The sequence below is a fragment of the Suncus etruscus genome, chromosome 4 (genome assembly GCF_024139225.1).
Source record: "Suncus etruscus isolate mSunEtr1 chromosome 4, mSunEtr1.pri.cur, whole genome shotgun sequence".
Taxonomy (NCBI): domain Eukaryota; kingdom Metazoa; phylum Chordata; class Mammalia; order Eulipotyphla; family Soricidae; genus Suncus; species Suncus etruscus.
The window spans coordinates 99,563,612-99,573,669 of record NC_064851.1 but is presented as its reverse complement, the minus strand read 5'-3'; the positions used below and the strand labels follow the sequence as shown (position 1 = coordinate 99,573,669).

The following is a 10,058-nucleotide window of genomic DNA, read 5'->3' as shown; positions in this document are numbered from 1 at the left end:
GGCCTAGAGCTGGTCTTATGCCAGGAAACTTCAGGGGTAGGATCTCTTTGTATTTAGCCCAAGGTTATTCCTTTCCATGCCTCTCATATTTTGGTGGGCCTATGCAAACAACAATTGCCACTCTAACACCGTTTTTACTGTGCTCCTTTGACTCTAATCCTTAAAACACACCCACTTAAAATTTGAGGTTAACTTAAGCTAATATGCATGTACATGGAAATGTAAAAAATACTATGCCTCTAATGTTTAAGGAGTTACGTAAGTTTGATGGCTTTAGATTGCCTTGTGTGCTGTTAAGAAATAGTATAATGTGCTACAATCTGGGGACTTGAGGGAACAAGTAATTGCACATGGATTCTGTTTTATTTATCTTAACTTTCTTTGGTGAAAGTTCAAAGTTAAGATATCAGCAAGGGGACTTCTTCAGATAATTATGTTATGGGTGATTGTCCTTCCACTGTAACTTTACCTTATCCTCTTTCTTTGCATCTTTTGTTCTCATAATTCATAATAAAAAAAAAGCAAAAAAAAAAAAAAAAAAAAAAAAAGAGTTACCAGGAAATTGAGGAACTACAATAATGATGTATTCATTACTACTCTAGAAATATTTTTTTTTTTTGGTTTTTGGGCCACACCCTGTGAGGCTCAGGGGTTACTCCTGGCTATGTGCTCAGAAGTTGCTCCTGGCTTCTTGGGGGACCATATGGGATGCCGGGGGATCAAACCGCGGTCCGTCCTAGGCTAGCGCAGGCAAGGCAGGCACCTTACCTCCAGCGCCACCGCCCGACCCCTAGAAATATTTTTTAAATATTTGACTATCTCCCAAAAATTTTAACATCTTAAACACTGAAGAATTGCAGAGCAAGTTGAAGAAATAAAAACAGCCTTTGTTTTCAATACTAATTTGGTCTGTTGCATAATCATTGCATATAGAGTGTGTAATCAGAATCCAGGGTAAGATAACAGCATTATAGCCATCAACAAAATCAGAGAAAAGATTTATCAGGTCTTACTAGACTCTGGTGGTGCTAAACATCTGATAACTTATGACCAGTATGACTCCAAAATACTGGAAATCTGGGTCTAGAGCATAGGTCCTTTAATCTTTTATTTAAGATAAACTCTGCCAACTCAAAGGAACTCATTTTATTGTCTAATCTTCTAATTACCTACTGGACTCATTAATCTTTTTACTTATTCATTTATTCTTTCACAAAAAGGATATTGAAGGACTTAATGTATAAATTTTTATCAAAAATTCAAAAAAATTCAAGTGCTCATTTATATATTTAACTCTAAACCTAAAAAGAGCCAATAAGGAAAAATATGATAAAAATTTGATTAAAAATTAATGATAAAAACATCTAAAAGGATAATAGAAGGTTCTCTTTGCCCTCTTTATTACATTCCTTTTCTAAGCTCTTAGTTTCATTTACTTACCTGCTCATAAACTATCATAAAGCAGCCCATTGACCAAAATCTTATTGTTTAAACATCTTTTTTTTTAATAATTTTTTTTGTTTTGTTTTTTGGGCCACACCTGGCAGTGCTCAGGGGTTACTCCTGGCTGTCTGCTCAGAAATAGCTCCTGGCAGGCAAGGGGGACCATATGGGACACCGGGATTTGAACCAACTACCTTTGGTCCTGGATCGGCTGCTTGCAAGGCAAACGCCGCTGTGCTATCTCTTCGGGCCCTAATAATATTTTTTATTTAAGCACTTTGGTTACAAACATGATTGTGGTTGGGTTTCAGTCATATAAGAGGACACCCCCATCACCAGTGCAAGCATCTTTATGGTGATAGCATATTGGCTAAACATTCCATTATCATTAAAAACTATTTATTGACTTTGATAGTATTTTTGATGTTTGCATAACATTTCTCACATTCATCTAAATGTTTTAAAGTATATACAATGTTTTAGATATTCAAATTATGTATTTATTTTCAGTTCATACAATTCTTGGATTATGGCTTTATAATCTTATTGTTCATTTTATGAATGTGGAAAAGAGATAATTAACAATGAACAAGCTTTTAAAAAAAAACTTTAAGGCCCATTCCAAATGCTACAGCTTTGATAGAGTTATGTAAGGATTCTAGGAAAAAGAAAATTAGGTTAGACCTTGTCTGTAAGGTTGTGAGCAGAGATAAAAAGGAGCGATAAAGAATCAGTTTGAAAGTCTTTCGCTTATCTTGAAGGATAACAATAAAGTTCTTCAGGTAGAAGTGATTACTATACTGGGAAGTAGTCAAACACTTGTCTCCACTCCCACAGTTCTATGCCAAGGGAAGATTCAATGACACAGGGATGGTATATAAAGCATTAGAAACTGCAAAACTCATATCCATTGTTTAAAAATCTGAACCAAATAAATAAGTAAATAAATAACCTGAACCCCATTGGCTTGCATACTGAGGAAAAACTATATGAATATTAATTTGACAACTGTCAATTCAAAATATTCAGAATGCGTGTGTTACATAATCTGTCAACCCACAATCAGGCTGAAACGGAAGTAGATATACTCTAGGGGACCCTTCTTATCTGTCTACTCCCCTTCCCCACAGGTTCATTTTTTTCCCTATGGAAGGGAGATGACTGAGTCAAGGACAAAGTAAGGAGATTGCACAGATATTTTTCAGCTCTTCACAGGTTAGGATTTTACTGCTTAACCCCAAGGGCATCCTTGGTTTGGAGAAAAAACATCTCCCCTGTTCTGGCACTAACTCCCCTTTCCCTGCTTCTAGGAAATAATATTACTACTGAGATCAAGGATAAATTCTTGTCAAGTCACAAGGATTTCCATAGGGATTGGAATAGGATCTTATTTTCATGCATCAGGACTGTCCCCCACACTGAACCTTTCAGACGGGTTTTACACACCATTGGAGAGAGAAAAAAAAAATGGCAGGGTCACCCAAAGTCTAAGACAAAACAACTAGACGCGAGGCATCCCTTCTCAAAACTCCAAGTTCATCGAGCTCTTGACACAACAGGTCTGCTTCTGCCTCACCTGTCTGGCCTACTTGACTCTGTGCCAGTTCAAGTCTTTCAGATCACACCACCTGCTAAGTCCCTCCCACCACAGCACCTTGATCTAGGCCACCTGCAGGTTCTCAGCCTTAGGCAAGAAGCTTAAATCAGCTCTTTAGTCACAAAAGGGCTGCCATGAACCAGTACAATGCTTTCTCTGACTTCTAATACTTACCAGTCCCCCAAAGCTGCCAGAAACTTAGAGACACCAGCTATTCTTGTTTTGAAAACCATTATCATAGTCAATGCATTTTGCACTTCCTACTCAGATAAACCACTAAAAGCCTTTCTTTTTTTTTTTTTTGTCCCCCCATTTACAATACAGGACACTGGGGATATTGGTGATGAGAATGTTGTACTGATGGAGGTTTTTTTTAATATATAAATATATTATATATAATAAAATATATATAAATATATATAATAAAATATATATTTATATATAAGATATATTTATATATAAAATAAAAAGAAAAGGGTTTTTAGTGTATATAATATATAATAATATATATTATATATATTTATATATATATATATAAAATCAAAAGAAAAGAAAAGATAAGGCCTCCCAATGCTTACCACAGGCTGTGTTCTTTACACTGACTGTATAGAAAGAGGAGGTACAGTAAATGCTCCTCATATACATCTCAAACCAGGCCCTGATTTGTATCTTATGCCTATTCTCTTAGTGTGTGTGTGTGTGTGTGTGTGTGTGTGTGTGTGTGTGTGTGTGTGTATGTGCTTATGATTTTGGGGCCACATCTGGTGGTGCTCAGAGGTTACTCCTGGCTATGAGCTCAGGAATCACTCCTGGTCGGCTCAGGGCACTATATGGGATGCTGGGATCAAACTGGGGTTGGACACGTGCAAGGCAAGCGCCCTACTGCTGTGCTATGGCACTAGCAATCTTTTGCGGCTTTTTTTTGGGGGGGTGTTTTTTGGGTCACACCTGGCAGCACTCAGGGGTTACTCCTGGCTCTGCACTCAAAAATCACTCCTGGCAGGCTCGGGGGACCATATGGGATGCCAGGATTCAAACCACCGTCCTTCTGTATGCAAGGCAAACGCCCTACCTTTATGCTATCTCTCCGGTCCCAATCTTTTACATTTTTTAAGCAGTTTATCTATTTATTGATTGATTGATTGATTGGTTTTGGGGCCACACAGGTTGATGTTCAGGGATCACTCCTAGCTGGCTCTGTGCTCAGAAATTGCTCCTGGCAAACTCAGAGGACCACATGAGAAGCCAGGAATCGAACAGGGTCCATCTCAGGTCAGCCAATGCAAGGCAAATGCCTTATCACTGTCCTATCTCTCAGGCCCCAACATATTTTTTTAATTTAATTCAATTTATTGTTTACATATTTAGTTTTTGTCAACTCTGGCATCTGTTTTGTTTTTTTTTTTTTTTTACTTCAGCCCTATCAAATATTGCTGCTTACGTATCCTAAAATTGTCCATCATTTACATACATCCTGCTGAATAAAGTCATATGCTATCCAATCAGTCTTTTTTCGGAAGATTTTTGAGATTGTTACTTCTAACATCATTTGTTTCTTAATTTTGTTTTGGAGATGGCAATAATATTGTTTAATGTAGCCTACTTCGTGGAATTTACTAAGCCATATACAAGACTAGTAAGTGCTTTGGTCTCCAGTCTAAAGTGTTATTTCTCTGCATGGGTGACTATTTGCAAAGGTGATTTACAGGGTGGCAAATACAAAAATGGGATGATATACAGCAGCAGAGATACTGCAAGAATTGCCACGCAGGCACTGTTCTCAAGAATTGCCTACCATAAATTCTCAACAAGATAAAGGAGGCAGTGAACCATTTTCTTTATATGTCTTCAATTCTGCCTGAACTCCAAAATTAAAACAGGAAAGAGTGAAAAAGAGCCTCCACTTTGGAATCAGGACAGCCCCAAAGAGCCCATCTGTGACGAGCTACAACAGTCTGTATGGGCTTATATGACCTTGGACGGGACTCAATTGTAATTTACTCTGTTGCTTTCTAGTATTTCATATCTTAAAGAGCAACAAATATTTTCTCTGGTAGTATGCATTACTATGGGTTAATACAAAATAATTAAGGATCACTAAATGGGAATTATATCTACATGAAAAAAACTATTATTTGACAGGTGGTTAAATGATAAATATGAAATAAAATATAAAATAAGTTTCCTAATTGCATGCATCTGGTCACTAGAGACACTAGACATAGAAGTAGGCTAGTTTGACAGTATGCCAGTCCTTGATATTTTGAGCTCACCAATTACATGAAAATTCTCATTGGCAAATCTGTTGCTGTTTAATCTGCTTCAAAGAAATGGAATCATTTTTAAATTGTACTTTTGATTTTGGGGGGTGGTGGGTTCTTTGTTCTATTTTGTTTTATGTTTTTTAGACCATGTCATGTGCTGCTCAGCTTATGCCTTGTTTAGTTCTCAGGAATTACTCATGGACGTACTTGGAGGAAAACATGTAATGCCAGGGATCAGGATTGAACAAGAGTCAAATACTTGCAAGGCAAAAAGCCTTGTACTTATATATCTCTCTAAATATTGTTTTAACTAATAATGTTAGAAAAGATATAACATCCAGGGGCCAGAGAGATAGCATGGAGGTAAGGCGTTTGCCTTTCATGCAGAAGGTCATCGGTTCGAATCCCGGCGTCCCATATGGTCCCCATGCCTGCCAGGAGCAATTTCTGAGCACGGAGCCAGAAAAAAACCCTGAGCACTGCCGGGTGTGACCCAAACACCAAAAAAAAAAAAAAAAGAAAGAAAGAAAAGAAAAGATATAACATCCAATTATTAGAGCCCTGAACTGAAACCAGTAAAAGCAAATAAAACAGTAGAAATTCCTAGCGATCTGATAGCATCAATCACTTGTCTTAGAAATGTCCCTAAGATGATTTAAATTTTTTTTAATTTTAAATTTTGGTTGAAAAAAAGTTTTTTTTGTTTTGGGGCCATATCTGGTAGTACTTAGGGGTTACTCCTGGCTCTGCCCTCAGAAACCACAACTCGCAGATTTCAGGGGAACCATTTGGGATGCCGGGATCAAACATGGTTGGCCATGTGCAAGGTAAAAGACCTACCTGTTGTGCTATCACTCTGGCCCAAAATTATCATTCTTTTCTTTTTAATTTTTTTTATTTAAAGAAAATGCATCGCATAGTTGACATAACTGATCATAATACATTTTTTAAGGTAAGGGAAATCAAAGTTATTGAAAAAATAGAAAGGAAAACTAAAAACCAAATGGGAGAGAACAATAAAGAAAGAAGGGGCCGGCGAGGTGGCGCTAGAGGTAAGGTGTCTGCCTTGCCATCGCTAGACTAGGAAGGACCGGCATCCCATATGGTCCCCCAAGCCAGGAGCAACTTCTGAGCGCATAGCCAGGAGTAACCCCTGAGCGTCACCGGGTGTGGCCCAAAAACCAAAAAGAAAAAGAAAAATGAAAGAAAACGTTCAGTAACAAGTATATTTGTGAAAATTATTGTATCTCCAATAAAGTCATTAATACAATAGCAGAGTGTTTAGTAACTTTTTTTTAAAAGATAAGAGATATAAACATACAATTAAAAAGGTGTGCTTGTGGCAATTATTGTAGTTGTTTGCATAGACAGCATAATAGGAAAATAGAAAGGAAAAAAGACTTTGGCCTAGTAACAGAGAGACCTTACCCATGAAGTATCCTTGCAGAAGACCAACTAAGGCTTACTAAATTATCCAATCTCAAAATCTTTCTCTTCACAGTAAAAGCTCTTAACAATCACAGTTGTTGCTGTCAGGTTTCTGTAGTTAGAGATCTTGTTTTTTTTTTTTTTTACAGATCCTATGTCCAAGTCAGGGTGACACTGAGCATTATCATTCTTATAGCAGTATTTCAAACAAACAAATCTGTAAAACAAACAAACAAAATCCTTTTCAGGGACTAGAGAGATAGTTCAATGGACTAGAAAACATTTGCTGCATGAAGAAGGTCTGTGTTTGATCTCTGACACAGCATGATCCCTTGAGCACCGCCCAGAGTAACCCCCCCTTAGTAACCCATAGAAACAGAAGTAGCAACTGAGTATCACTTGGTGTAACCTAAAAGCAAAACAAAACAAAAAAAAATTGTTTTTAGCTATGTAGATACCATGAAGATATAGTGGATATAATAATTTAGTAAAAATATAACTTGGAGCTATAGCAGGCAGAAAACTTGCCTGGCACACGGATGACTCAAGTTCTATCTGTGGCATTTCAAATGATCCCCAGAGTCCTGCTAGAGTGATTCCTGAGCAGAACCAAGAGTATAGCCAAGTGCGGCCAAAAAAAAAAAAAAAAAGTAACAAAACAAACAATAACTAAATAAATCAAAAAAATTTTGATTGTTTTCTTCAAGGAAAGTGAAATTTAGCATGTACAATGTGTGTTTTTGGAGTAAGTTATCAGGAGGAATCAAACAGTATCATTATTTAACAATCGCTAAATGTTAAAATATAAAGAGGAAATGTTATATTAGTGTGATGGAGAAATTTATGCTTGAAAGAATAACTAATTTTTCTCCCTTAACAGAACTTACACCAGCAAGGAAAACACAAGTTAAGCAAATAATTACACAATCTAAATAAATAATTATGGAAATGCAGTAAGCTACAAATGGCATAGTTGGAATGCTCATATGGCCAATACAAATTAAGATTGAACTGGACTAAGAAAGTTCACAATAGGGATGATGAATCACTTGTGATTCTCTTGTCATTAGATGAGAATTACAGCATATAATTACAACATATGATTACAGAATTATAGAGGGAAATTAAGGTCAGAAGTAATAAGATAAACTGGCCAGTGGATCCAGAGACCTACTCAAAGAAGGCCTTTAGAGTCTTTTTTTTTTAATCAAGAAATGTCAGAAATTTAAAGCACAAAGTAAAAGAACAATGTTGCTATGTTGTTCATAAGAACATTACGTTCTTATGAATCCAGAAATTGAATTTCTATAAAACAAAACAAAAATATTTCGAAGATGATGAAACTTGAAAAGTTGTCTAGGGATTGGAGCGATGGCACAGCAGTAGGGTATTTGTCTTGCATGCTGCTGACCCAGGACGGACTGCTCTTAGATCCCAGGGCATCCCATATGGTCCCCCAAGCCAGGAGCGATTTAAGAGTACATAGCCAGGAATAACCCCTGAGTGTCATCAGGTGTGGCACGAAAAATTAAAAAAGAAAAGAAAGAAAAGCTGTCTAGTTAAATTACTAAGGGCAATTGTAGAGCAGACGTAAGTATTTTTTGTGGTCATAAAATAAACACTATTTTTACATTTTAATTAAAATAGAGGAGATACCTTATGTAGTGGCAACTTCCCCTAAACTTGGGATCCGTTCACTATGAAATACAAGTAGATAAGTCTTTGTTCAGAGTTCATGTAAGCAGAAGGTCATGGGGACTGTTGATCTTGACACCTCGGCCCCCCACACGCACTAGTAATACCTTCTTTAGCAGAACTCTGGGGATCATTTATAACTAACTTAACTTTCTCTAAAAACTTACCAACGGGTTTGGGGTGGGTATTTATGTTGGGGATAGAGGGAAGACTACAAATGTTACAGGGAAGTAAGCACACTGGGAAAGAGTGTGGTGAGGAATATGTTATGCATGAAACCCTATCATTAATAGTGTCATAAAAATCACAGTACCTAAAATAAAAAAAAATTGTAAAAACTTGGCCTCTTGGGGCCAGCAAAGCAGTAAAGCATTTGCCGTGCATGTGGTTAACACAGGATGGACCCGAGTTCGAATCCTGGCATCCCATAAGGTTCCTCGAGAGTAACTCTTGAGTGCTGCCAGGTGTGACCCCAAAACAAACAAACAAACAAACAAACAAAAACTTGCCTCTAACAGTCAGACTCAAAAACAAGAGGTGTCTTTCAGATACAAGGAGAAATTAGGGAAAGTAGATTTGTATCATAACTAACAGATAATGAATGAGTAGAAAATATTTTTTGCCTAGTACAGTGATAAATGCAAAGTACGTGTTTAATAGATACTAAATGAGTCAAATGTAATGAAAGAGTGACTAACTTGAATATATGAATTAAAGGGACAATTAATTAATAAAGTAATTCCTGTCTCAAAGGGTCTTTGTAACTGCTCACAATATCTATTTTCTCATAGATCAGTTATTTTCAACCATAGCTATGTAACAGAATTGTCAGGCAATTTTTAAAATCCTTATGTCCAGCTGAACTGTATAGTGATGCTGAAAGGGAATATTAGCCTTTTTATAAAGTTTCACAGGTGATAATAGTCAAAGTGATGACGGAGAGATAGCACAGCAGTGTTTGCCTTGCAAGCTGCCGATCCAGGACCAAAGGAGGTTGGTTCAAATCCCAGTGTCCCATATGGTCCCCTGTGCCTGCCAGGAGCTATTTCTGAGCAGACAGCCAGGAGTGACCCTTGAGCACTGCCGGGTGTGGCCCCCCAAAAAATCAAACAAACAAAGTGATGTCAGAGGTTCATCTCTTCTACACTAGTATGTTTGACATTTATATGTATTTACTTGCTAACAAATGAGGCTGTTCATTTTTAGTCTCTTTTAATGCTCTTAAAACAGTAATAACTCTATTTTGTCCTTGTTTACCAACAGATGAGGATTAATGGGAATAGTCCTCATTGAAACTTGTTTTTTCTGGTAACTAAGATGGATATGGAGAGGTTTGTAAATACAGACACTGGTTAGATTTTAAATGGATTAAAACTTTACTATTCTGGCAGAGTAATACAATTAACTAGGGAGTTTCCACCACACACTGTCTTTGTCACTTTCTCCCCACCCCACTTCACTCACCAACTGAATTATGATCTCTACAGTTTAGACCCAGGCATCAGAATTTCTTATTACAAGTCTAGGTAAATTCTCAGTGAGATAGCAATATGTTCATACCTGAACAGAGGTGGCAAATTGCCATAAACGTCCACACAGTTAGTTCTAGTTGTCCACAGATAGGGCAACAT

General features: G+C 37.1%; 1 pseudogene; it reads left to right on the top strand.

Annotated features, from left to right (window-relative positions):
* Positions 1-3,601: 3,601 nt before the first annotated feature.
* LOC126008002 (uncharacterized) lies at positions 3,602-3,753 on the top strand (annotated as a pseudogene).
* The last annotated feature ends 6,305 nt before the right edge of the window (positions 3,754-10,058 follow it).